This window comes from Oncorhynchus mykiss, chromosome 27 (assembly GCF_057628025.1).
Source record: "Oncorhynchus mykiss isolate SJ-2025 chromosome 27, ASM5762802v1, whole genome shotgun sequence".
Taxonomy (NCBI): Eukaryota; Metazoa; Chordata; class Actinopteri; order Salmoniformes; family Salmonidae; genus Oncorhynchus; species Oncorhynchus mykiss.
Genome location: NC_143048.1, coordinates 26,542,670 through 26,570,603, shown reverse-complemented (window position 1 = coordinate 26,570,603; position 27,934 = coordinate 26,542,670). Strand labels below are relative to the sequence as shown.

The 27,934-nt window shown below is 41.4% G+C and overlaps 3 long non-coding RNA genes across 4 annotated transcripts in view; 1 reads left to right on the top strand and 2 right to left on the bottom strand.

Moving 5' to 3' along the window:
• The window catches only part of LOC149971285 (uncharacterized), a 1,017,865-nt gene that overhangs the window by 73,053 nt on the left and 916,878 nt on the right, over positions 1–27,934 (bottom strand). The gene's annotated exons all lie outside the window — the stretch shown is intronic.
• LOC149971288 (uncharacterized) overlaps positions 1–27,934 on the top strand; it is a 223,794-nt gene that overhangs the window by 146,342 nt on the left and 49,518 nt on the right. The gene's annotated exons all lie outside the window — the stretch shown is intronic.
• Positions 9,323–12,116, bottom strand: LOC118944755 (uncharacterized). 2 transcript variants are annotated; one of them, XR_005040052.2, is made up of 2 exons: positions 11,976–12,116; positions 9,323–9,902 (listed from the first exon to the last, which is right to left on the bottom strand). It is a non-coding gene; the product is annotated as an uncharacterized LOC118944755 (long non-coding RNA). The 2 variants fall into 2 exon arrangements; XR_016492434.1 differs by having other exon boundaries at positions 9,323–9,899; positions 11,976–12,093.

Here is a 27,934-nt window from a genome sequence, read left to right as displayed (position 1 = left end):
CCTCTGTCAGTACATTCACACATCTGAATAGACAATCGGACAATTTATTTATTTTTATTATTATTATGTTTTCTTCTCGGGCCTCTATAACTATATCTATTGTTCTTATTTTTGTTGTTGTGTGATTTGGATTAATCCCCTCTACCACACGGAACCCCACTAATCTACTGACCGAACGCAAGAGGTGGCTAACAACAGACCTCCATCCTATGCTAGCTTGCTACCGATGGCCTGGCTAGCTGTCTAAATCGCCGTGACCCTCAACCAACCTCTCCACTCACTGGACCCTTTTGATCACTCGACTAAGCATGCCTCTCCTTAATGTCAATATGTCTTGTCCATTGCTGTTCTGGTTAGTGTTTATTGGCTTATTTCACTGTAGAGCCTCTAGTCCTGCTATACCTTATCCAACCTATTAGTTCCACCACCCACACATGCAATGACATCTCCTGGTTTCAATGATGTTTCTAGAGACAATATCTCTCTCTTCATCACTCAATACCTAGGTTTACCTCCACTGTATTCACATCCTACCATACCTTTGTCTGTACATTATACCTTGATGCTATTTTATCGCCCCCAGAAACCTCCTTTTACTCTCTGTTCCAGACTTTCTAGACGACCAATTCTTATTGCTTTTAGCCGCACCCTTATTCTACTCCTCCTATGTTCCTCTGGCGATGTAGAGGTGAATCCAGGCCCTGCAGTGCCTAGCTCCACTCCTATTCCCCAGGCGCTCTCTTTTGACGACTTCTGTAACCGTAATAGCCTTGGTTTCATGCATGTTAACATTAGAAGCCTCCTCCCTAAGTTTGTTCTATTCACTGCTTTAGCACACTCTGCCAACCCGGATGTTCTAGCTGTGTCTGAATCCTGGCTTAGGAAGACCACCAAAAATTCAGACATTTTAATTCCAAACTACAACATTTTCAGACAAGATAGAACTGCCAAAGGGGGCGGTGTTGCAATCTACTGCAAAGATAGCCTGCAGAGTTCTGTCCTACTATCCAGGTCTGTACCCAAACAATTTTAACTTCTACTTTTAAAAATCCACCTCTCTAAAAACAAGTCTCTCACCGTTGCCGCCTGCTATAGACCAACCTCTGCCCCCAGCTGTGCTCTGGACACCATATGTGAACTGATTGCCCCCCATCTATCTTCAGAGCTCGTGCTGCTAGGCGACCTAAACTGGAACATGCTTAACACCCCAGCCATCCTACAATCTAAACTTGATGCCCTAAATCTCACACAAATTATCAATGAACCTACCAGGTACTTCCCCAAAGCCTTAAACACGGGCACCCTCATAGATATCATCCTAACCAACTTCCCCTCTAAATACACCTCTGCTGTCTTCAACCAAGATCTCAGCGATCACTGCCTCATTGCCTGCATCCGTAATGGGTCAGCGGTCAAACGACCTCCTCTCATCACTGTAAAACGCTCCCTGAAACACTTCAGCGAGCAGGCCTTTCTAATCGACCTGGCCGGGGTATCCTGGAAGGATATTGACCTCATCCCGTCAGTAGAGGATGCCTGGATATTTTTTAAAAATGCCTTCCTAACCATCTTAAATAAACATGCCCCATTCAAGAAATTTAGAACCAGGAACAGATATAGCCCTTGGTTCTCCCCAGACCTGACTGCCCTTAACCAACACAAAAACATCCTATGGCGTTCTGCATTAGCATCGAACAGCCCCCGTGATATGCAGCTGTTCAGGGAAGCTAGAAACCATTATACACAGGCAGTTAGAAAAGCCAAGGCTAGCTTTTTCAAGCAGAAATTTGCTTCCTGCAACACTAACTCAAAAAAGTTCTGGGACACTGTAAAGTCCATGGAGAATAAGAACACCTCCTCCCAGCTGCCCACTGCACTGAAGATAGGAAACACTGTCACCACTGATAAATCCACCATAATTGAGAATTTCAAGAAGCATTTTTCTACAGCTGGCCATGCTTTCCACCTGGCTACTCCTACCCCTGTCAACAGCACTGCACCCCCAACAGCAACTCGCCCAAGCCTTCCCCATTTCTCCTTCTCCCAAATCCATTCAGCTGATGTTCTGAAAGAGCTGCAAAATCTGGACCCCTACAAATCTGCCGGGCTAGACAATCTGGACCCTTTCTTTCTAAAATTATCTGCCGAAATTGTTGCCACCCCTACTACTAGCCTGTACAACCTCTCTTTCGTGTCGTCTGAGATTCCCAAAGATTGGAAAGCAGCTGCGGTCATCCCCCTCTTCAAAGGGGGGGGGGACACTCTTGACCCAAACTGCTACAGACCTATATCTATCCTACCATGCCTTTCTAAGGTCTTCGAAAGCCAAGTCAACAAACAGATTACCGACCATTTCGAATCTCACCATACCTTCTCTGCTATGCAATCTGGTTTCAGAGCTGGTCATGGGTGCACCTCAGCCACGCTCAAGGTCCTAAAAGATATCTTAACCGCCATCGATAAGAAACATTACTGTGCAGCCGTATTCATTGATCTGGCCAAGGCTTTCGACTCTGTCAATCACCACATCCTCATCGGCAGACTCAACAGCCTTGGTTTCTCAAATGATTGCCTCGCCTGATTCACCAACTACTTCTCTGATAGAGTTCAGTGTGTCAAATCGGAGGGTCTGTTGTCCGGACCTCTGGCAGTCTCTATGGGGGTGCCACAGGGTTCAATTATTGGACCGACTCTTTTCTCTGTATACATCAATGATGTCGCTCTTGCTGGTGAGTCTCTGATCCACCTCTACGCAGACGACACCATTCTGTATACTTCTGGCCCTTCTTTGGACACTGTGTTAACAACCCTCCAGGCAAGCTTCAATGCCATACAACTCTCCTTCCGTGGCCTCCAATTGCTCTTAAATACAAGTAAAACTAAATGCATGCTCTTCAACCGATCGCTACCTGCACCTACCCGCCTGTCCAACATCACTACTCTGGACGGCTCTGACTTAGAATACGTGGACAACTACAAATACTTAGGTGTCTGGTTAGACTGTAAACTCTCCTTCCAGACCCATATCAAACATCTCCAATCCAAAGTTAAATCTAGAATTGGTTTCCTATTTCGCAACAAAGCATCCTTCACTCATGCTGCCAAACATACCCTTGTAAAACTGACCATCCTACCAATCCTCGACTTTGGCGATGTCATTTACAAAATAGCCTCCAATACCCTACTCAACAAATTGGATGCAGTCTATCACAGTGCAATCCGTTTTGTCACCAAAGCCCCATATACTACCCACCATTGCGACCTGTACGCTCTCGTTGGCTGGCCCTCGCTTCATACTCGACGCCAAACCCACTGGCTCCATGTCATCTACAAGACCCTGCTAGGTAAAGTCCCCCCTTATCTCAGCTCGCTGGTCACCATAGCATCTCCCACCTGTAGCACACGCTCCAGCAGGTATATCTCTCTAGTCACCCCCAAAACCAATTCTTTCTTTGGCCGCCTATCTTTCCAGTTCTCTGCTGCCAATGACTGGAACGAACTACAAAAATCTCTGAAACTGGAAACACTTATCTCCCTCACTAGCTTTAAGCACCAACTGTCAGAGCAGCTCACAGATTACTGCACCTGTACATAGCCCACCTATAATTTAGCCCAAACAACTACCTCTTTCCCAACTGTATTTAATTTATTTATTTATTTTGCTCCTTTGCACCCCATTATTTTTATTTCTACTTTGCACATTCTTCCATTGCAAAACTACCATTCCAGTGTTTTATTTGCTATATTGTATTTACCTTGCCACCATGGCCTTTTTGCCTTTACCTCCCTTCTCACCTCATTTGCTCACATTGTATATAGACTTGTTTATACTGTATTATTGACTGTATGTTTGTTTTACTCCATGTGTAACTCTGTGTCTTTGTATCTGTCGAACTGCTTTGCTTTATCTTGGCCAGGTCGCAATTGTAAATGAGAACTTGTTCTCAACTTGCCTACCTGGTTAAATAAAGGTAAAATAAATAAATAAATAAAATAAATAAAACATTGTAATGTCATAGGACTGTCTCAACTGTATACATTGAGTACCTAGATTCTGTACAAAATAAGTACAGTTGAATTTGGAAGTTTATATAAACTTAGGTTGGAGTCATTAAAACTTGTTTTTCAGCCACTCCAGACATTTCTTGTTAACAAACTATAGTTTTGGCAAGTCAGTTAGGACATCTACTTTGTGCTTGACACAATTAATTTTTCCAACAATTGTCCGCAGAGAGATTATTTCATTATAATTCACTGTATCACAATTCCAGTGGGTAAGAAGTTTACATACACTAAGTTGACTGTGCCTTTAATAAACAGCTTGGAAAATTCCAGAAAATTATGTCATAGCTTTAGATGCTACTGACAGGCTAATTTACATCATTTGAGTCAATTGGAGGTGTACCTGTGGATGTATTTCAAGTCCTACCTTCAAACACAGTGCCTCTTTGCTTGACATCATGGGAAAATCAAAAGATATCAGCCAAGACCTCAGAAAAAAAATGTGCACCTCCACAAGTCTGGTTCATCCTTGGGAGCAATTTCCAAACGCCTGAAGGTACCACGTTCATCTGAACAACACCATAGTACCCTCCAAGCTCGTCATCAAGCTCGAGACCCTGGGTCTCGACCCCGCCCTGTGCAACTGGTTACTGGACTTCCTGACGGGCCGCCCCCAGGTGGTGAGGGTAGGCAACAACATCTCCTCCCCGCTGATCCTCAACACTGGGGCCCCACAAGGGTGCGTTCTGAGCCCTCTCCTGTACTCCCTGTTCACCCACGACTGCATGGCCATGCACGCCTCCAACTCAATCATCAAGTTTGCGGACGACACAACAGTGGTAGGCTTGATTACCAACAAAGGCGAGACGGCCTACAGGGAGGAGGTGAGGGCCCTCGGAGTGTGGTGTCAGGAAAATAACCTCACACTCAACGTCAACAAAACTAAGGAGATGATTGTGGACTTCAGGAAACAGCAGAGGGAACACCCCCCTATCCACATCGATGGAACAGTAGTGCAGAGGGTAGCAAGTTTTAAGTTCCTCGGCATACACATCACAGACAAACTGAATTGGTCCACTCACACAGACAGCATTGTGAAGAAGGCGCAGCAGCGCCTCTTCAACCTCAGGAGGCTGAAGAAATTCGGCTTGTCACCAAAAACACTCACAAACTTCTACAGATGCACAATCGAGAGCATCCTGGCGGGCTGTATCACCGCCTGGTACGGCAACTGCTCCGCCCTCAACCGTAAGGCTCTCCAGAGGGTAGTGAGGTCTGCACAACGCATCACCGGGGGCAAACTACCTGCCCTCCAGGACACCTACACCACCCGATGTCACAGGAAGGCCATAAAGATCATCAAGGACATCAACCACCCGAGCCACTGCCTGTTCACCCCGCTATCATCCAAAAGGCAAGGTCAGTACAGGTGCATCAAAGCTGGGACCGAGAGACTGAAAAATAGCTTCTATCTCAAGGCCATCAGACTGTTAAACAGCCACCACTAACATTGAGTGGCTGCTGCCAACACACTGACACTGACTCAACTCCAGCCACTTTAATAATGGGAATTGATGGGAAATGATGTAAATATATCACTAGCCACTTTAAACAATGCTACCTTATATAATGTTACTTACCCTACATTATTCATCTCATATGCATATGTATATACTGTACTCTATACCATCGACTGTATCCTTATGTAATACATGTATCACTAGCCACTTTAACTATGCCACTTTGTTTACATACTCATCTCATATGTATATACTGTACTCGATACCATCTACTGTATCTTGCCTATGCTGCTCTGTACCATCACTCATTCATATATCCTTATGTACATATTCTTTATCCCCTTACACTGTGTACAAGACAGTAGTTTTGGAATTGTTAGTTAGATTACTTGTTGGTTATTACTGCATTGTCGGAACTAGAAGCACAAGCATTTCGCTACACTCACTGTCAGGATTTGGCCAGGGTTGTTCCGGTTTTTGGTCACTAGATGCCCCCATTGTGCTTTTTGACCTTTTGTTTTCCCTTGATCCCCATTATTATTTGCACCTGTGCCTCGTTTCCCCTGATTGTATTTAAACCCTTAGTTTTCCTCAGTTCTTTGCTCTGTGTTTGTATGTTAGCACCCAGCCCTAGTATTCTGTGAACTCTTGTTGATCCCGGTGGACTCTCTTGTGGAATTCTGTTTTTGTTCTTGTTTATTTATTTTTGAGTTTCTTTTGAGGCTTTTTATGCTATTCCTACCACCTTGTGGATTTACCTTTTTTGTCTTGGAGGATTACCTTTGTTCTTGTGGAATTCATTTTGAGGTTGTGGAGTTACATGTTTTCCTGAAGGACTTCTCTTTTTACTTCATTAAATACACCGTCTCAAGTACTGCTGTGTCTGCCTCATCTTCTGGGTTCTGCCGACTATTCGTGGCTCAGTAGGTTAAGTGACTGTTTCTCACTCCGGAGACCCGGGTTCGTAACCGGGCCCTGACACTCACATTAACATCTGCTAACCATGTGTATGTGACAAATAAAATTTGATTTGATTTTACAAAGAATAGTACAAAGGTATAAACACCATGGGACCACGAAGCAGTCATACCGCTCAGGAAGGAATTATGTCTCCTAGAGATGAACGTACTTTGGTGCAAAAAGTTTAAAACAATCCCAGAACAACAGCAAAGGACCTTGTGAAGATGCTGGAAGAAACAAGTACAAAAGTATCTATATCCACAGTAAAACGAGTCCTATATCGACATAACCTGAAAGTCCGCTCAGCAAGGAAGAAGCCACTGCTGCAAAACCGCCATAAAAAAAGCCAGACTACGGTTTGCAACTGCACATGGGGACAAAGATCGTACTTTTTGGAGAAATGTCCTCTGGTCTGATGAAACAAAAATATAATTGTTTGGCCATAATGAGCATAGTTATGTTTGGAGGAAAAAGGTAGAAGCTTGCAAGCCAAAGAAAACCATCCCAACCGTGAAGCACGTATAGTGGCAGCACTGTGTTGTGGGGCTGCTTTCCTGCAGGAGGGACTGGTGCACTTCACAAAATAGATAGCATCATGAGGTAGGAACATTATGTGGATGTATTGAAGCAACATCTCAATTAATCATTCAGGAAGTTAAAGCTTGGTTGCAAAATGGGTCTTCCAAATGGACAATGACCCCAAGCATACTTCCAAAGTTGTGGCAAAATGACTTAAGGACAACAAATTCAAGGTATTGGAGTGGCCATCACAAAGCCCTGACCTCAATCCTATAGAAAATTTGTGGGCAGATCTGAAAAAGTCTGTGCGAGCAACGAGGCCTACAAACGTGACTGTTACAAAGCGTTATAAATATTCACTTACTTTGGTGATCTTCATCAGAATGCACTCCCAGGAATCCCAGTTACACAATAAATGTTTGTTTTGTTCGATAAAGTCCATCATTTATGTCCAAATACCGCCTTTTTGTTCCCATGTTTAGTTCACAAATCCAAATTCAAGAGGCGTGGGCAAGTCCAGGCGAAAGATTAGACAAAAAGTCCAAAACGTTATATTACAGTTCGTAGAAACATGTCAAACAATGTATAGAATCAATCTTTAGGATGTTTTTATCATAAATCTTCAATAATTTTCCAACCGGACAATGCCTTTGTCTTTAGAAATGAAAAGGAACAGAGCTCGCTCTCACGGCCGCGCATTATTTATCTCATGGCCTTCTGTCAGACCCCTGACTCAAACAGCTCTTATTCGCCCCCCCTTCACAGTAGAAGCCTGAAACAAGGTTCTAATGACTGCTGACATCTAGTGGAGTCCGTAGGAAGTGCAATATAACCCCATTTACATTGTATCTTGGAAAGGCAGTGAGTTGAAAAACTACAAACCTCAGATTTCCCACTTCCTGGTTGGATTTTTCTCAGGTTTTCGCCTGCCATACGAGTTCAGTTATACTCAGACATCAAACAGTTTTAGAATCTTCAGAGTGTTCTCTATTCAAATCTACTAATAATATGCATATTTTAGCTTCTGGGCCTGAGTAGCAGGCAGTTTACTCTGGGCACGCTTTTCATCCGAATGTGAAAATGCTGCCCCTATCCCAAGCAGGATTTATAGCATGTATCCACAATAAGTGTCCCTTTTTCTATATCTCTCTTTTCCCTACCCCCTCTCCATATGTGTAACAAGCCATCATATCTAGTCAGTCTACTAGGGAACTTTGTCTCATGTAAGTGTGTATGTGTATTATTGTGGGAAGCTTGTGGAAGGCTACCCGAAACGTTTGAACCAAGTTAAACAATTTAAAGGCAATGCTACCAAATACTAATTGAGCGTATGTAAACTTCCGACCCACTGGGAATGTGATGAAGGAAAAAAAAGCTAAAATAAATCATTCTCTGACCTATTATTCTTACATTTCACATTCTTAAAATACAGTAGTGATCTTATCTGATCTACGAAAGGGAATTTTTACTAGGATTAAATGTCAGGAATTGTGAAAAACAGAGTTTAAATGTATTTGGCTAAGGTGTATGTAAACTTCCGACTTCAACTGTATTTTTCACAACATAACCCTGTTTTAGTGTGGTATTTACATGACACCTAGATAATTTTTTAAAAGCCACTGGTGTCTAGACACTCAATATGAAGTCTAGCCAGTGGAAGACAGACGGGGTGGACAAGTGGAGGAGGTTTGATTGTGGCCTTTATTGAGAAACCCAGTTGTGGAAGCATCAACTGTCAGAGGAGCAGACCCTTCATTAGCAGTCCAGCTGGAATGTTGCAGGGCTCTCCGAAAAGTCTAGAGTGCTGCCGGAAAACGATCTAATCTTAAAGCAGGAATGATGAGCCTCCCGGGTGGCGCAGTGGTCTAGGGCACTGTATCACAGTGCTAGCTGGGCCACCAGGCTCTGTCACAGCCAGCTGGAGGTCCGTGAGGTGACGCCTAGCGTCATCTGGGTTATGGAGGGTTTGGCCGGTAGGGAGATACTTGTTTCATTGTGCACTAGCGACTCCTGTGGCAGGCCGGGCGCAGTGCACGCTAAACAGGTGCACGGTGTTTTGTCAAACAACACCGTGCACACAGGTGCACAATTTGTCCAATGTGTTGGACAAAACACTGTGCACCTGTTTAGCGTGCACTGCGCCCGGCTTCCGGTTTGGATACGCGCTGTGTTAAGAAGCAGTGCGGCTTGTTTGGGTTGTGTTTTGGAGGACGCATGACTTTCGACCTTTGTCTCTCCCGAGCCCATACGGGAGTAGTAGCAATGAGACAAGATAGTAACTACTAACAATTGAATACCATGAAATTGGGGAGAAAAGGGGGTAAAATTAAAAAATATATGTATTTATTTTTATAGCAGGAATGATGGGGAGGGAGAGAATAATAGAAGATTTGGAAAAGATTTAGGCTGGGAAAAGATTAGAAACCCATATCTGTCTTATCACAGTTCCTCCACACTGGGGAGTTGAATAAAGCAGCTGTCAAATTTTTAAAACATACAAAAGCAGTAATCCTACAGTAAACAGAATGTCAGGTTTTAAAACAGAAAAAGAGGGGGGGGGGGGAATAAGAAAAACACAGCAAAGAATCTATCAGCTGCGACACAGCCTGCTAGTGGAGAGAGAACTCTCTGGGAGGAAGAGACTGTTGAGGTCTGGGCCTGACTGCCAACACTGGCAGGAGCATGGGGGCCTCATTGGGAGTGGGCGAAAGTGAGAGGCAACGAAGACGCTGACAAAGCCTCTTGGAAGCATCACATTTGGAGAGTTGTGGTGTGACATCTTGAGAGGCAGAAGGGGACATGGCCAGGGAAGGAGTGGGTTTACATGTACCGCAGACCGGAGATTAGGCCGGAGTTAACCCCCCACTGGGGCCTACAAATAGCTGGTGTCTGCGTCTTCTGCTGGAAGTGAACAAACATTTGTTATTTCTGTGACACATTTCTGGTTGGTTTGAAAGTTTCACACTTAGAATTTTTATATGACACTCACAATATATATATCAGTCAAAAGTATACCATATATACCAGTCAACAGTTTGGAAACACGTACTCATTCCAGGGTTTTTCTTTTTTTTGTACTATTTTCTACATTGCATTAGTGAAGACATAAAAACTATTAAATAACACATATGGAATCATGTAGTAACCAAAAAAGTGTTAAACAAATAAAAATAGGTTATATTTTAGATTCTTCAAAGTAGCCACCCTTTGACTTGACAGCTATCCACACTATTGTCATTCTCTCATCCAGATTCATGTAGTGCATTTCAGGTGTGCCTTGTAAAAAGTTAATTTGTGGAATTTCTTTCCTTCTGAATGTGAAAAGATTTGCTTGGGTCAAGAAAAACTAGCAATGGACATTAGACCGGTGGAAATGTGTCCTTTGGTCTGGAGTCCAAATTGGAGATTTTGGGTTCCAACTGCTGTGTATCTGTGAGAAGCAGGGTAGGTGAACGGATGATCTCTGCATGTGTGTTTCCCACTGTGAAGCATGGAGGAGGAGGTGTGATAGTGTGGGTGTGCTTAGCTGGTGACACTGTCAGTGATTTATTTAGAATTCAAGGCACCACCATGGCTACCACAGCACTCTGCAGTGATACACAATCATATTTGGTTTGCGCTTAGTAGGACTATCATTAGTTTTAAACAGGACAATGACCGAAAACACACCTCCAGACTGTGTGAGGGCTATTTGGCCAAGGAGAGTGATGGTTCATGTGCAAGGTATGTGATTAATGTGAGAATAGTTATAGTGTGTATCCACGATTAATGTCCCTTTTTCTCTCTCTCTTTTCCCCACCCCCTCTGCATATTTGTAACAAGCCATCATATCTTGTCAGTCCACTAGGGAACTTTGTCTCATGTAAGTGTGTATCTGTATTCTGTGTTATTTTTTAGTTAGTTAAAAAAAATATTAAACCGATTTGTGTAGTACTGAATAAGGCTCAAGGTTGGGGTTCTTGCAGATCCAAGAAGGTTGTGACCATTCAGATTATGAGACTGATATGAGGTAATGATTAATATGTGACTGTTATCGATATATAACTTATATCTTATAGAGTTTCATTTGGGAGATGGTAACTCATTAAACAACTTCTTTCGTGGTGCCCCAAATCCTAATGAGTTAATTGTAACATGATTTATTTAAATTGGGTAACAATTAAACATAGTTAGTGGGTTAAATAAATAACAGTCATCAGATTAATGAAAGTCAAGTCACAATAACAGATATATATATACACACACTGTATATGCCCCAATAATTTAATGAATAATACTGTCCAATAATTTATACTTATTCAATCATGAATAACATTGTCAGGTCATTGTTGTCAGGTTGTTATTCATTCCCATAATTAATTTCAACATCGAAAATGGTTAACTGGAAATATATATATATCCAAAGTGTCAACCAAGTCCTAATCAGGCAATCCACTGGCTTAAACAAACCATGAAGACAGAAACACTTCCAAAGGCTGAAAAAGGAGTGTAACATTTAAATTGCTCTTGGGATCAAATCTGCTGTGTGGACTCAACCACCATCTCTGTATTAAGAAAAAAAGCACACTCCATTCTTCCACTCCTTCTTTTATATCTTGCTGACCAGCAAGCCCACTAATCAAGCTTGGCGTTCCAAAGGCATGAGCAGAACTGTTGAACTGTTTAGTCCCCGTACGCATGCAGAATATTAAGATCCGGTCAGAGGCAGTAACCTCTAGCCTACGCAGTTCTCTAAATATGCACTTCACCAGACAAACTGAGTAGAGAAATCTCCCACAATCAAATCATTCTAAAAACGTTTTGTGCTGCAGAAATGCAAGACACATACATAAAAACAGGAATGTGCTCTGGCTTTGAACACACCCTGCAGGATGAATCCTCTAGCTAGTTGTATACAGTATTTCTGAACAGGTCATTTATATATGCATATTCAGCTCTGTTTTTGATACCCCGCCTCCACCGTTGGCCGCCTACTTGAAACAATGCAGTTCTGCTTGGAATGCATCCCACACATGCCCTCCTTCAGGTCCTTCAGGGCATCATCAGCGGAGGTTGATGTCTGATGAGGAATGAGAGAGGGGTAGAAAGAATGAGAGCGAGAGAGAAAGAGAGAGAGAGACTACCCACAGAAATGTTGGCAGATCCTGATGGAGTCAATATTTTCATCAGTCTTTTGATTTGACAAACTAGTTCCAGGGCTCTAGTTCTGAAGCCCACACCACCCCTCCAACCCCTGATCACTATGGAACTTGTATGACCTGACTAGACTGAGATTAATCCATTTACTGTACCTAGTCCCACTCTCTGTTAATGTCCCAGCCTAATATATACATTTACAGCATCATTACATTTTCTTGGTGTGTTCAATGTTCAATATGTTAAAAATACCTCAATTGTGTTTACTCCTCGTAACTCGCTGTGCTGTGACTCTGTGTCCTGTGACTGTGAGAAGTTGATTGGCCACCACTGAGTTTAAACTTAATTGCGTTATAAGTCATGCCTGGCACAGAGCTTTCATCCCCTCCTCGGGCTGGTGCACTTGGCTGGAACCCTGCTCCTTGAGTGCAGATCAGGGATTTGAAGAGTAGGACTGGATTTAGCCCTTTTGGTTCCTGAGAACCATCTGGCCAGATTTGAGGCACTTTCTCCCTCTCTTATGTTAATTTTAATACTCCTAACTCCCTCCACATCACAATCTTCCAACGCAAAATGTTTAATGGGCAGAGAGCTTCAGAGCTCATAAATTAATTGTGGCATGCTGAACTAATAAAGAGAGTCAATCTGTTTTGTAAATCCCGCTTGTGCTATTTTTAAATGAAAGGAGAACGACAGTGAAAGGAGAGAAAAAAAAGATTGCCTCCATTGCCGGAAGCTTCTCAGAAATGCTTTTTTTCTCCTCCAAGCTTATGGGGTATATCATATTAGATATGTCTCTTCCATACAGTGTTATTGTGCTGGGAGTCTTTTCCAGGCCCAAATCCCAGAAAAGCCTGTAATAATCTGTCAACTGAGGGAGATTCCCCCACAGACAAGGGGTCCTAATCCACCCAGATCAATAACACACTCAGGCTGACTTCTCAGCCCCATTCATGCCACTGTCCGCTCAGTGACAGCAGGCCCTTTGTATCTGGTGTCTCCCCTGCCATGGATCCAATTCCCCCGATCCCCCGCGGTCCCCCTGGGCCCTCTGGAGGTTAATGACTGGAATAATGGAGCCATATTAAGGTCAATATCTGACCTCCGGATCAGGCTCAATGAGAGCAACTGGAGAGCTAGCACACCAGGGCCAATAAAGCAGTGCTAGAACCTAATTGCCCCTTTATGGATACAGACAATCCAATTATCCTTCCTGGTTGATCAAACAGCCTGTCTACTGTTGGCTCCGCTTGTCAAAACAGAGGATATTCCACATCGTAAAGAGCTTCTGAATAGAAGGCTTAATTTTCATCTGCAAAGAGGGCCTGGTGCATTCCATATCGTTCTACTTATGAGAGTCACCGGACTGATACTATTGCATCAGGCTGAAACAAGAAACAAAGCAGGTGGAAGTGGCTGTGACAAGCCTGGGTCTTTATTTCCCCCAGCTCTGGAGCCCAGCCCTGGTGAAGCTCCGGTGAACTCTGGATGAAGAATGACGACAGAGGCTGAGACGTCAGAGGGAGAGCTGGAGCTGCTTTGTTAGTGTGGCTTATGTGGCTGATGCTTCCTCATATAATAGGATCATCTAGTCAATAGTCAATCATCTGTAACAAGACTGGCTCATTGGTATTGGAGTCTCTAAGGTGGGTTCCTCTAGGGACCTAAAACCTTAAAATGGTTCCACTGAGGGTTAATGAGCAAGGGAGGTAAGAAGGCAGATACCACTAACCTTGTAATTGCTGTAACGGACACCTGTAAATTATACTGTAATTTGGGGGTATTATCAACAATAACATACTCTGAAATGTTTTACTGCAGCATTCTCTAAATGATGGTGCATTGTGGGAAAATGTTGCGGCCTGGGAAATAATTGCTGTATTTCAAATATCACTGTAATTCCACCCCACAGAATACAGTACCGTATCATATCTTTGGAGCAACAAAAAACATTTGACCACTAGTGGGGGCATGATATTGTTGTTTCTGGATCATTAACATATTTTGAGGCATGCTTTGTAAGAGGCTATATTTGTTGCACCCTTGAGTGAGAATGCTGAACTAATTAAATTCATATGTGGTTATAGTGCCCCATCAGTTAGTATAGGACACATATTGGAGTAGCAGCAAGTCTTAAACCTTAAATGGTTGAGCATTTTGCCATGTCCTTTTGGTCTGTTTTGCCCTGTAGTCACTGCCAGTTTGGAAGCCTTTGTTAAAGCCTCTAGAAGTGCAAGTGATTTAAAGCACCAAATAGTCCTTAATGTACTGTAATGTGTAAACACTTTACCTAGCAGCCAACCTGCTTGCACCACTCCTTTGCAATTACAGTAAAATTGTACGGTATTATACTGTGTACCCCGGTAATTGATTTGATACTGTATTTATATTACAATAGGTGTGCTATAATATGAAATACACAATTTTACTTGCCACCGAGCTGCCTGTAAGCTACTGTCAAATTCACAGTAACCCCTTTACAGAGCATGACCTAATGTTCCTCTAACATTGTAATTACAGTTTATGAGAGAATACATTATGTATTTATGAACAGGCAGTGCATAAGTATGCTATTTCCACAGCAGATCATATAGGGCTTGGTACAGACAGCTGAGCTTAAAGGTATCCCAATATTTGAAGACTTATCATTGATGAGTCAAAACCTTGCCATCAGAGATTGTAGCAGAACTTTATGAGGAGTTGAAAGCTGACTGTTGACATAAATTGACCTTTATAAACCACTTGTTAGCAGCTCCCTCTTCTGTTAGGCCTGGGTAGACCCTCTCAGAATGAGAGCAAGACAAAGCCTACCATATGATTGTACATGTGAGAGCCTGTGATACTCCCGAGCATTACCCTACATCACTGCAGATGCATCAGCCCTCAGACCTCAGACTAGCTATATCATCTCAGTAATGATGTGTGAGTGGGAGGATTTTGTTTGAGTGCACTGTTTACGAGAGACAACCTGCCATCACAAACACTAACATGTTTCACAGGTCACTGGGGCTGTTCAGCACAATTAGCCATGAAGATAAAAATACACACAATAAAAGGAAAAAATTCACACAAAAAAAACACTCAGTGCCACAGCTGGTGCATTGGACTGACAGCGACAATTTCAGGAAGTTAACTTTTCATTTCGCTGACAGACCAAAACATTTTGAGTCTAGTTGGGGTTAAGGTCAATGGTACTTCTAGATAATAGAGTTTTGTTGCATTTAGTTTCATTTGTGGACAAAAAAACTAATTGAAATCAACAAACAAACCTCTTTACAGTAAGTGGTCCCTATATTGCTAAATCAACCATTTCAAAAGTGGGCTTTGGTTGCAAAGGGAGATGGTATAAATAAAATGTACTTTCACTTTATGATGTACTGAATCATTTTACTGATACATAGAAATAGTTACACTGAACAAAAATATAAACGCAACATATAAAATATTGTTTCATGAGCTGAAATAAAAAAAATCCCAGAAATGTTCCATCGCAAATTTTGTGCGGAAATATATTTACATCACTGTTAGTGAGCATTTCTCCTTTGCAAAGATAATCCATCCACCTGAGGTGTGGCACATTAAGAAGCAAATTAAACAGCATGATCATTACACAGGTAAACTTTGTGCTGGGGGCAATAAATGCAACTCTAAAATGTGCAGTTTTATCACAAATAATGCCACAGATTACTCACGTTTTGAGGGAGCGTGCAATTGGCATACTGACTGCAGGAATGTCCACCAAAGCTTATCCCAGAGAATTGAATGTTCATTTCTCTACCATAAGCCGCCTCCAACGTTGTTTTAGAGAAATTGGCAGTACTTCCAAAAGGCCTCACAATCGCAGACCACGTGTAACCACACCAGTCCAGGACCTCTACATCTGGCTTCTTCACCTCCGAGATCATCTGAGACCAGCCACCCGGACAGCTGATGAAACTGTGGGTTCGCACATTCGAAGAATTTCTGCACAAACTGTCAGGAACTGTCTCAGGGAAGCTCATCTGTGAGCTCACCGTTCTCACCAGGGTCTTGACCGACTTTAGTGGGCAAATGCTGTCCTTCGATGGAGAAGTGTGCTCTGGAGAATTGTGAGTTTAACAGATTAATCCTGTTTTCAACTGTACCGGGCAGATGGCAGACAACGTGTATGGTGTTGTTTGGGCTAGCAGTTTGTTGATGTCAATGTTGTGAACAGAGTGCCCTATGGTGGCGGTCAGTGGTGTAAAGTACTTATTTAAAAATACCATAAAGTATTACTTAAGTAGTTTTTTGTGGTATCTGTACTTTACATTTATATTTTTAACAACTTTCACTTTACTACATTCCTAAAGAAAATTATGTTATTTTTGCTCCATACATTATCCCTGACACCCAAAAGTACTCGTTACATTTTGAATGCTTAGCAGGACAGAAAACGGTCCAATTCACACACTTATCAAGAGAACAATCCCTGTCATCCCTACTGCCTCTGATCTGATTGTCACGACTTCCGCCGAAGTTGGTTCCTCTCCTTGTTCGGCGGTCGGTGTCGCCGGTCTTCTAGCCATCATTGATCCACTTTTCATTTTCCATTTGTTTTGTCTTCCCACACACCTGGTTTAAATTCCGTCTTTACTTGTTGCGTATTTAACCCTCTGTTCCCCCCATGTCCTTGTCCGGAATTGTTTATTGTAAGTGCACATTATTGTCTGGTGTGCGACGGGTTTTGTACCCATTGTAGCGATTGTTTTGTTTACAGTGATTTTTATTATTAAACTGAGCTGTTGTTACACAGTTTTTTTGCTCTCCTGCGTCTGACTTCTCTGCCACCAGTACGCATCCCGTACACTGGTAGGACTCACTAAACACAAATGCTTAATTTGCAAATTATGTCTGAGTGTTGGAATCTGCCCCTGGCTATTCATAAATTTAAAAAACAAGACAATTGTGCAGTCTGGCTTGCTTAATATAAGGCATTTTAAATGTCTTCTTACTTTCTTTACTTTTGATACTTTAAGTACATTTAAAACCAAATACTTTTACTCAAGTAGTATTTTACTGGTTGACTTTTACTTGAGTCATTTTCTATTAAGGTATTTTTACTTTTACTCAAGTATGACAATTGGGTAATTTTTCCACTACTGCCTGTAAGTTGCCATGGATAAAAGCTCCTGTAAGTTGCTCTGCTAAATGACTAAAATGTAGATGTTTGCAAATTATGAAATTTCATGACATCTTAACGCCTTGGGATGGTCTCACTCTTCAGTACATGCTAGAATGAAGTGAAACCAAACAACACAGGTCAAATTTACTTTGCGATATTGCCTCACTGACTTAGATAGGTCATGCACCACACAGAAGTTGAGCGTAGACCTGAATGATGACACAGTGACCTCTTTGATTCTCATTTAAACTAATGTACTGACCAGCTCCATTTAGTCCGACATGCTCAGGAGAAAACACATCTGTGGATCAACAAAAAGGTAGCAATTTCTCACAAAACAATACTGCAATTGTTGATAAAAGTAATGATTTTTTTCCTCTTAATTGTTGCCATTAAACTGTGCAAGGGCCCTATGTGATCAATCTGTACCCCACTGGGACCCCTCACCATGGGACACAGAGCCAACCTCAGCCTCATGACCAGGAAGTGCCGGCAAGCCCTGTGTTAGCCAATTGTCTTCAGACAGTAGTCCACGCAGAAGAAATTGGTAAGAGTGCATGCTAAAATCTATACATTGCAATTACTCAAAAACACTAGCCAACTGCCCAAAGTGAGGTCCATAAGAATAATAAATAAAATAAAATAACCAGATGTGGTTGTTAAGAAAATAATTGCAAATTTTCACAAATTAAATCCAGCAGACATTTGCCCTGACATTCAAAGCTGTGTAATGTGTTAAAGGGGAGAGAGGCTACATTTACGATAATATCTGAATTGCAGCAGATAAAATATACTGCTTATTCAGACGTGTTTTAATGCACAATGGTCACATTATCCTTCTTTTTTTGCTGTCGAGTAAATTAGGTTAACAAGAGTCTTTTTTTTGCATTGCAATCCTGTCTGTCATCCATCACACTGGCTGATCCCCACCTCTGTAACCACCAGACTGTGTGATTCTGGGTGTTAATTGTCTGCTCTAATTAAAAGATAATGGTTAGTATCCAATGGTGTCAATGAGCGCATGCAAGTGCACACCTTAATCAGGAGCTAATGACTGTGATTCACTGGGAGACATTAACAGCTATTTATAGCCCGCTCTATATATTCTGGGAGCTAACTGTCTATTAGTGAGCTAAACGTGTGCTTCTTCTGATAGCTGATACATATCTGCACATAAACTCACAAGGACACACACATTTGGCGAAATACAAATCACTCAAAACACTATACTTTGCTTTTTCATATACAACAGTTGCACTGCTTTCTGCTTCTTCTGAATTCAAATAAGAAGACAGACAAAAGGTAGTCCCTTGTACCAAATGCTCCCTTCATATGTGCAGCATTCATTCTTTATTTCAGGAGCCATTAGTTCTGCTATCCCAGTGTGCAAAAGTGTGAGCTGTCTGTTTCTTTGAAAGTGCTGTCTAATTGACTGTGCAGCATGCCACCTCCCACATGCTTGCCCTGCTTCACAGAGCTGCCATGTCGGACTAACAGAGAACCTGTTATTTTTCCCAAACTTTGTCTTCCCTCCATTTCAATAAAATATGCAAATCAATAAACAACTTGCCCACCGGGAAATAAGAAAGAATTGTATTTAATATAATGCCCCACTGGGCACACACTGGTTGAATCAACATTGTTTCCATGTCATTTCAATGAAATTATGTTGAACCAATGTGGAAAAGATGTTGAATTGACACCTGTGCTCAGTGGGACAGCAACCCACTTCCTACAGTAGAAGGGGGGATGTTTCAGCAGAGGACTGAGCTACTTTGCTCTCAAAGTTTGGTAGGAGACATAATTTCCATGGCTAGGAGGGGAGGCCATTATCTGAAGGCCGCCTTTCCGTTTTTGACATTGTCAGTTGAACTTTGCCGGAGAACAGGAAATTGCTTGAAAATGTCACCTGTTCCTCAGCTCTGTGTCTCGAATCAAAAACTTGGACATTGGCCTGGCGCTATTTCAGACCTGTCAGGGACATCAAGACTCGCCAAAGCTTTCAATAAGCCATCACACCATTTCACCCAGCGGCTGCTTTGCTCTTTTCTGTTTCTTTGATAACTCTGTCAGTCAGTAAGACATATTTCATACACCTGTCCCTAAGGGATCACACAGGAGAAAGGGTCAGTGGAAACAACGTCTCGTTTCGAAGGAGGAAGTAGCATTATATTAATTATCTCAAGAGACAGGAGAGAGACTGACCTCAGGTTAATATCTGTACTAATGTTATTCTGAATGATGCGTATTGTTTATCTAAAGAGATTAACTGTACTGTATATGATATTGCAAAGCATATGGCAAGTTGGATTAACATGTCAACATGTCTATTTATAATTTGATTATCATTATTAATATCGCTGAAACTATAGCTTTTAAGTTACCGCTGTACAGAGCAGAGCAGATGGATGGGTATGCGTCACTGAATGAAATAATAACCTGGGGAAATTATACTCCATAATCTCCTGGAACATGATGCAGTTCAAGACCTTACAGGATTTTACTGCCAATAATAATTTTAAGAGGGAAGATACAACAGGATATGCAACCCAGTCTTGCTGAGAGAAAAATGGTATTGCATCAGCCATGTTAGAACATTCTTACAAGGCCATTAACTTCCACTGAGGCCACATTAAGTCAGCTGACAAATGATTTGGATTTAAACAAGAAATCAATGTTTCATTATGATCATTTCATAATTGAATTTATTTTCAATTACTTGTTATCTTATCTCTAATTATAAACTGGGTGGGTTGAGCCCTGAATACTGACTGGCTGAAAGCCATGGTATATGAGACCGTATACCACAGGTATGTTCTAATTACGTTTTTAAGCAGTTTATAATAGCACTAAGGCACCTCGGGGGTTTGCGGTATATGGCTAATATACCATGGCTAAGGGCTGTATTCAGGCACTCCGTGATGCGTTCTGCCTAAGAACAGTCGTGGTACAGTGCATTCACACCCCTTGACTTTTTCCACATTTTCTTACGTGACAGCCTTATTCTAAAATGAGCAATCTGGAGCAGGTTTTCATCAAGGATCTCTCTGTACTTTGCTCCATTCATCTTTCCCTCGATCCTGACTAGTCTCCCAGTCCCTGCCGCTGAAAAACATCCCCACAGCATGATGCTGCCACCACCGTGCTTCACCATAGGGATGGTGCCAGGTCTCCTCCAGACGTGATGCTTGGCATTCAGGTCAAAGAGTTCAGTCTTGGTTTCATCAGAACAGAAAATCTTGTTTCTCATGGTCTGAGAGTCTTTAGGTGCCTTTTGGCAAACTCCAAGCTGGGGGTCATGTGCCTTTTACTGAGGAGTGGCTTCCATCTGGCCGTTCTACCATAAAGACCTGATTGGTGGAGTTGCTGCAGAGATGGTTGTCCTTCTGGAAGGTTTTCCCATCTCCACAGAGGAATTCTAGAGCTCTGTTAGAGTGACCATCAGGTTCTTGGTCAACTCCCTCCCCAAGGCCCTTTCCTCCGATTGCTCAATTTGGCCGTGCAGCCAGCTTTAGGAAGAGTCTTGGTGGTTCCAAACTTCTTCCATTTAAGAACGATGGAGGCCACTGTGTTCTTGGGGACCTTCAAATCTGCAGAAATGTTTGGTACCCTTCCCCAGATTTGTGCCTTGACACAATCCTGTCTCGGAGCTCTAAGAACAATTCCTTTGACCTCATGGCTAGGTTTTTGCTCTGACATGCACTGTCAACTTTGTGACCTTAAAGTAGACGCATGTGTCTTTCCAAATAATGTCCAATCAATTGAATTTACCAGAGTTGGACTCCAATCAAGTTGTGGAAACATCTCAAGGATGATCAATGGAAACAGGATGCACTTGAGCTTAATATCATGTCTCATAGCAAAGGATCTGAATGCTTATGTAAATAAGGTATTTCAGTTTTAAATGTTTTTAATACACTTGCAAAAATGTCTAAAAACTGGTTTTCACTTTGTCATTATGGGGAATGGTGTGCAGATTGCTGAGACATTTTTTATTCATCAATTTTAGAATAAGGCTGTAACATAACAAAATTTGGAAAAAGTCAATGGTATAAATTCTTTCAGAAGGTATTGTGTATTGGCCATTTACCAAACCCCGTCTTGCCTTCTTGTTTAAATGTAATGCATCTGAAAACAGTTTTTTTGTACTGAATATCTCAGATGCATATGTTAGTATTCATTCTGCAGGTGCATGAACCTGTGATTACCTTTCGTTAACTTATTTTGGAGTGCGTCTGCAATTTAACCCATCATTTCCTGGTGTCCGGGAGCATGAGCAGAAGAGTTGTTGAAAAATCGTATGCCTTGTCGAAAAAGAGACTAGTTACTGGGGTCGTCTCATGAAGAAGATGCAGAGAGATATTACAATAAAAAAAATGCCAAATACATCATGTCAATCTAAGGTGAGCTTGCATATTGTAGTAATGTCAGTCAGACCAAAGGTTGTATTGGAATGCAGAGCCTGGTGCCAATCGTAAGCCTGTTTGTATGTCCCGTCAATAAATGATCAAATCTAGGCAGAAACAGAGTACTCATTTGTCTTTATTTTAATGGTTAGTCACCCTTTGAAGTGGCCCAGGGTTTTTCAAGTCCCTCAGTCGAGTGATTTAATTTTTGTTTTAGCTGGGCTGAAGAGTGTTTGGTTACACTTTCTTTCCCTGGTGCCAATCGTTTTTGGTTACAGTACACGGAATATGTCAGAGTTGTAACCAGGTCATCAAGTAAACGAGCTGGCAGCCAAGTACAGCGACTGCCAGTCTCACCGAAATTAGGCGACATAATTAATTTTGCACTCATTAATAAATGGTCTTATCACAACCTTTATGTATCAAGATGAATGAGTAGAGTTAATGATGAAGACCTGTGAAACTGCATTTACTTCTACGATCTTTAATCAAGTCTCAAAGTTGTCATTTTGTTGTCAGTTTTTAATTACTAGCAAACATGCATAGGCTTATTCATCACTGATTCATCACATCATAAAATATATTCAGACTTCAGAAAATATAATCTAATGGTAACACACCTGCTGTAAACACTAATTGAATTTGCATTAATCTTCATTTTAAGTTAGTGTGAATGACCCATTTGATTACCATACATTTTCACTGGCATATTAATAAAACAAATATTATGTATGAGTCTCCAGCATTTAACTGTGTTCCATTTGTGGTATTTCATAGTTTTGACCTTTTCACTATTATTCTACGTTGTAGAAAATAGTAAAAATAAAGAAAAACTCTTGAATGAGTAGGTGTGTCCAGACTTTTGACTGGTACTGCACATTTTGTCAAACTTTTTAAATCTCAATTATCCCTTTTCACTTACCACGCACAGACAGGGTTTTACTTGTACTATATTGAGATCAATTACTAGACTAATTGTGGTGCAATTTAATTTTGTGCTACAGTATATCTTAGGGGCATTTTGAAACTGATCCGCTTGATTGAAAGCTGCAATGATAAGTTAGCATTCAAATTAATGTAGCGATATCAGCTTAAGAAAATGAAAGACAATTATGCAAATGGTCCTTAAGATGCTTTTTCTATGAAAATACTATTGTGAGGAGGCAATAATAGGGTATTTGTTACCAGATTGGATCAGTGTTGTTCACGTTAATCTTACCTGGCTTTTCTTAATGATATATTTTCTTTACTCAGCAAGGAGCCGAGTTAACTGTAAATTGCTGATAAAGGCCTACTGCAATGTAGTCAATTAAGGCTAAAGGTATGGGTGTGGTTGGAGGCGTGTCTAACCCACACCACAGATGCCATCTTGAATTAGACCGTAGTCCATTTGTTTCGAGAGCCGAGCATTGTTTGCTTCAAAGAGGGATTTCAGGACTCTTTTCTCCATTATTCAATACTGCTTTATTGGAAAATATACATTTAATCATTCAGTCTTCATCTTCCATTGTACCTTTACATTTTCAGTTGGATTATTGACTTTACATATGACAAAGCTTTGAGATTTCCTATTTGAAATGTCTTTTTTATTATATCTACAATTATATACAAAAGTATGTGGACAACCCTTCAAATTAGCGCATTTGGTTATTTCAGTCACACCCGTTGCTGACAGGTGTATAAAATCGAACACACAACCATGCATAGACAGACAAATATTGGCAGTAGAATGGATTTACTGAAGAGCTGTTTCTTTCAATGTGGAACCGTCATACGATGCCACCTTTCCAACAAGTCAGTTTGTAAAGTGTCTGTCCTTCTAGAGCTGCCCAGGTCAACTGTAAGTGCTGTTATTGTGAAGTGGAAACGTTAAGGAGCAACAACAGCTCAGCCGCGAAGTGGTAGGCCACACAAGCTCACAGAACGGCATCGCCGAGTGCTAAATCACATAACGCGTACAAATCGTCTGTCATTGGTTACGACACTCACTACCAAGTTCCAAACTGCCTCTTAAAGCAACGTCAGCACAATAACTGCTCGTTGGGAGCTTCATGAAATAGGTCTCCATGGATGAGCAGCATCATACAAGCCTAAGATCACCATGCGCAATGCCAAGCATCGGCTGGAGTGGTGTAAAGCTCACCACCATCTGTCAGTCCAATGGATGAATCTGGGGAACACTACAGTTGGCACTATGCATTAGCGCAGGTAAAGTGCTAAGCCCCTTAGTTCCAGTAAAGGGAAATCTTAACTCTTCAGCATACAACGACATTCTAGATGATTCTATGCTTCCAACTTTGTGGCAACAGTTTGGGGAAGGCGCTTTCCTGTTTCAGCATGACAATAATTCTGTGTACAAAGCTAGGTCCATACAAAAATGGTTTGTCGAGATCGGTGTGGAAGAACTTGACTGGTCTACACAGAGCCCTGACCTCAACCCCATTGATCACCTTTGGGATGAATAGGAATGCCGACTGTGAGCCAGACCTAAATCGTCCAACATCAGTGCCCGACCTTGCTTCCATTCAGCTCTTGTGGCTGAATGGAAGCAAGTCCCTGCAGCAATGTTCCAACATCTAGTGGAAAGCCTTCCCAGAAGAGTGGAGGCTGTTATGCAGCAAAGGGGGGACCAACTTCATATTAATGCCCATGATTTTGGAATGAGATGTTCGACGAGCAGGTGTCCACATACTGTACACTACATGGCCAAAAGTAACACATTATTTTCATAGTTTCATCATTTAATTTTTTGTATTTTTTATTTCCACTACATGCTTTCATGGTAATGGGTGTTTCATAGTGAATAGGGTGCCATTTCAGACTCAGAGTGAATGGAGAGACCTGTTGATTGCAATAGGCTAGCAGTATTCAGTGTTAGGCTGAAGGTGAAGGAGGTTCTCATTTGCCATTCAGAAAGTAGCTTTTATCCCTTCTTTCAATTTAGTTAAGCGGGAACTAAATTTCTCCTAAATGACCTTTAGCGATGATGGAGGTGGTAATTGCAACATCAATAATAGATGTGGGTTCTTTTGTAATGGGCATTCAAGGATAATAGCCAGTTCAGAAGCACTACATGCTGTTTCAGGCAGAGAGGTCCAATGGTTCCTTAGTATATTGAGAGATCGTTGATAAAGTCCATGTGGACATTGTTTTATCATACATACACTGGCATAGGTGAATAAGGTCTTGGGAAGTGAAGGCTGGTGGAAGGAGCTATAGGAGGATGGGCTCATTGTAATGGCTGGGATGGAAAAAATGGAACGGAGTCAAACGTTTCCATATGTTGGAAACCATTCCATTAATTCCATTCCAGCCATTACAATGAGCCTGACCTCATATAGCTCCTCCCACCAGCCTCCACTGGTCTAGGGGTCAATATGAATAAGACTTACTGTATTTTCCACTGCCTAAAAAAATGACCAGAATAATTACAATGAATCTCCTTTAATTTCTTAAGGATCTGATAATAAGTAATGAGAAAGTGAATGTTGCTGTACTATAAACCTCATAATATCATCTGTTACTCTAATGGAGCAGAACAACATATTTGTACCTTGTCAGCTCAGGGGCTTGATCTTGCAACCTTTCAGTTACTAGTCCAACACTCTAACCAATAGGCTACCTGTCACCCAACTAGGCTACCTGCCGCTATCAGATGTGTTAATTTCCCCCCATTCAAGGGAAAATTGCACCACTGTTTTCAATGTATTGTCACTTATGCCTTTACTTGTCATTTATTACTGTATTTTCATTGCTTTGGGAAATAGGTTTACACATTTATTAAGTTGATTCTTGAATATATCATTTTTTTCAGAACGTTGATATCAAAATTGCCCACTCAGCTGAACTGTATGTTCTGATGGAGAGAAAAGTGCAAAGTACATCAATTTTCCTATCCTTGTAAATTGGACATTAGGGTTTGTTATTGACTATTTTACCCAATATCAAGAATATTGTCACATAATTTACTTGGATGGTATTTTGAACTAGGGGTTTAGGATGGGAAATCTCATTGCCACAGCCATCACACTATAGGGTTTTGACAAGATTTTCCATATCAGATTTTTTATGATGACAAATGCATTCTAAAATGGTGCAGCCTTCTTCAATCAACATTTGTATAACAAATAACTATAGTATAGAGGTATTAAAAGTTCAAGACAGTGGTCTAAAGTACATAATAAAAAATACTTTAAAGGCCTACTTAAGTCGTTTTTGGGGGTATCTATACTTTACTATTTATTTTACTTCACTACATTCCTTTTTACTCCATACATAGTCCCTGACATCCAAAAGTACTCGTTCCATTTTGACAGGAAAACGGTCCAATTCACGCACTTATCAAGAGAACATCCCTGGTCAATCCCTACTGCCTCTGATCTGGCGGATTCACTAAACACAAATGCTTTGTTAGTAAACTATGTCTGAGTGTTGGAGTTTTCCCCTGGCTATTTGTCAATGGTTTGCTTAAAATACGGAATTTGAAATGATTTATACTTTCGATACTTAAGTATATTTTAGTAATTCCATTTAGTTTTTACACTTAAAATTGAAGTTGAAAGTTTGCATACACTTAGGTTGAATATATTAAAACTCGTTTTTCAACTACTCCACAAACTTCTTGTTAACAAACTATAGTTTTGGCAAGTCGGATAGGACCTCTACTTTGTGCATGACACAAATAATTTTCCAACAATTGTTTACAGACAGATTATTTCACTTATAATTCACTGTATCACAATTCCAGTGGGTCAGAAGTTTACATATACTAAGTTGACTGTGCCTTTAAACAGCTTGGAAAATTCCAGAAAATGATGTCATACTTCTTCTGATAAGCTAATTGGCATCATTTGAGTCAATTGGAGGTGTACCTGTGGACGTATTTCAAGGCCTACCTTCAAACTCAGTGCCTCTTTGCTTGACATCATGGGAAAATCAAAAGAAATCAGCCAAGACATCAGAAAAAAGTCTGGTTCATCCTTGGGAGCAATTTCCATCTCCTAGAGATGAATGTACTTTGGTAGAAAAGTGCAAATCAATCCCAGAACAACAGCAAAGGACCTTGTGAAGATGCTGGAGGAAACAGGTACAAAAGTATCTATATCCACAGTAAAACGAGTCCTATATCGACATAACCTGAAAGACCGCTCAGCAAGGAAGAAGCCACTGCTCTAAAACCACCATAAAAACCCAGACTACGGTTGGTAACTGCACATGGGGACAGAGATCACACTTTTCGAAGAATTGTCCTCTGGTCTGATGAAACAAAAATAGAACTGTTTGGCCATAATGGTCATCCTTATGTTTGGAGGAAAAAGGGGGAGGCTTGCAAGAAGAAGAACACCATCCCAACCGTGAAGCATGGGGGTGGCAGCATCCTGTTGTGGGGAAGATGAGGAAAAAATTGTGTGGATATATTGAAGCAACATCTCAAGACATCAGTCAGCAAGCTGACTGCTTGGTCGCAAATGGGTCTTCCAAATGGACAATGACCCCAAGCATACTTCCAAAGTTATGGCAAAATGGCTTAAGGGCAACAAAGTCCAGGTATTGGAGTGGCCATCACAAAGCCCTGACCTCAATCCCATAGAACATTTGTGGGCAGAACTGAAAAAGCGTGTGTGAGCAAGGTGGCCTACAAACCTGACTCAGTTACACCAGCTCTGTCAGGAGGAATGTGCCAAAATTCCCCCAACTTATTGTGGAAGGCTACCCGAAACGTTTGACCCACATGTAAGGCAATGCTACCAAATACTAATTGAGTGTGTTTGACTCGACATTTTGAACATTGAGATATTAAAGACATGATAGATTAGACGCATAGTATATTAAGGAGTAAAAGAGTCCGGGTCTCTGTAGAAAGACAGATAGCTGTGGAATGTGTTGGAATGTGTTGGGGGATGGGAGCAGAGCAACGTGTTGATACAGGAAAGACAGATGGACATCTGTGGATTAGATGAAGGAGGGGTTGAGGTCAGGAGGTGAGGACAATGTCACCTGAAGGGAGTAATACGGGTTTGGTAACTTGCTACTCTTTTCCTGTTTAACCATAAGAAGGATTGGAGAGAAGGAGGAGTGTCTTAAGTGGGATATATTTTTCTGGATGGGAGAAGTGTTGGGTCGTCTGAATTACAGCTGTAAAGAACCTTTCAGAAGAAATAAACTTGGTTAATTAAAGCTTCTCAAGTGTCCGTGGGTTATTTACTCTGAAAAATAAGATCTTAATAAGTGTATGTAAACTTCTGACC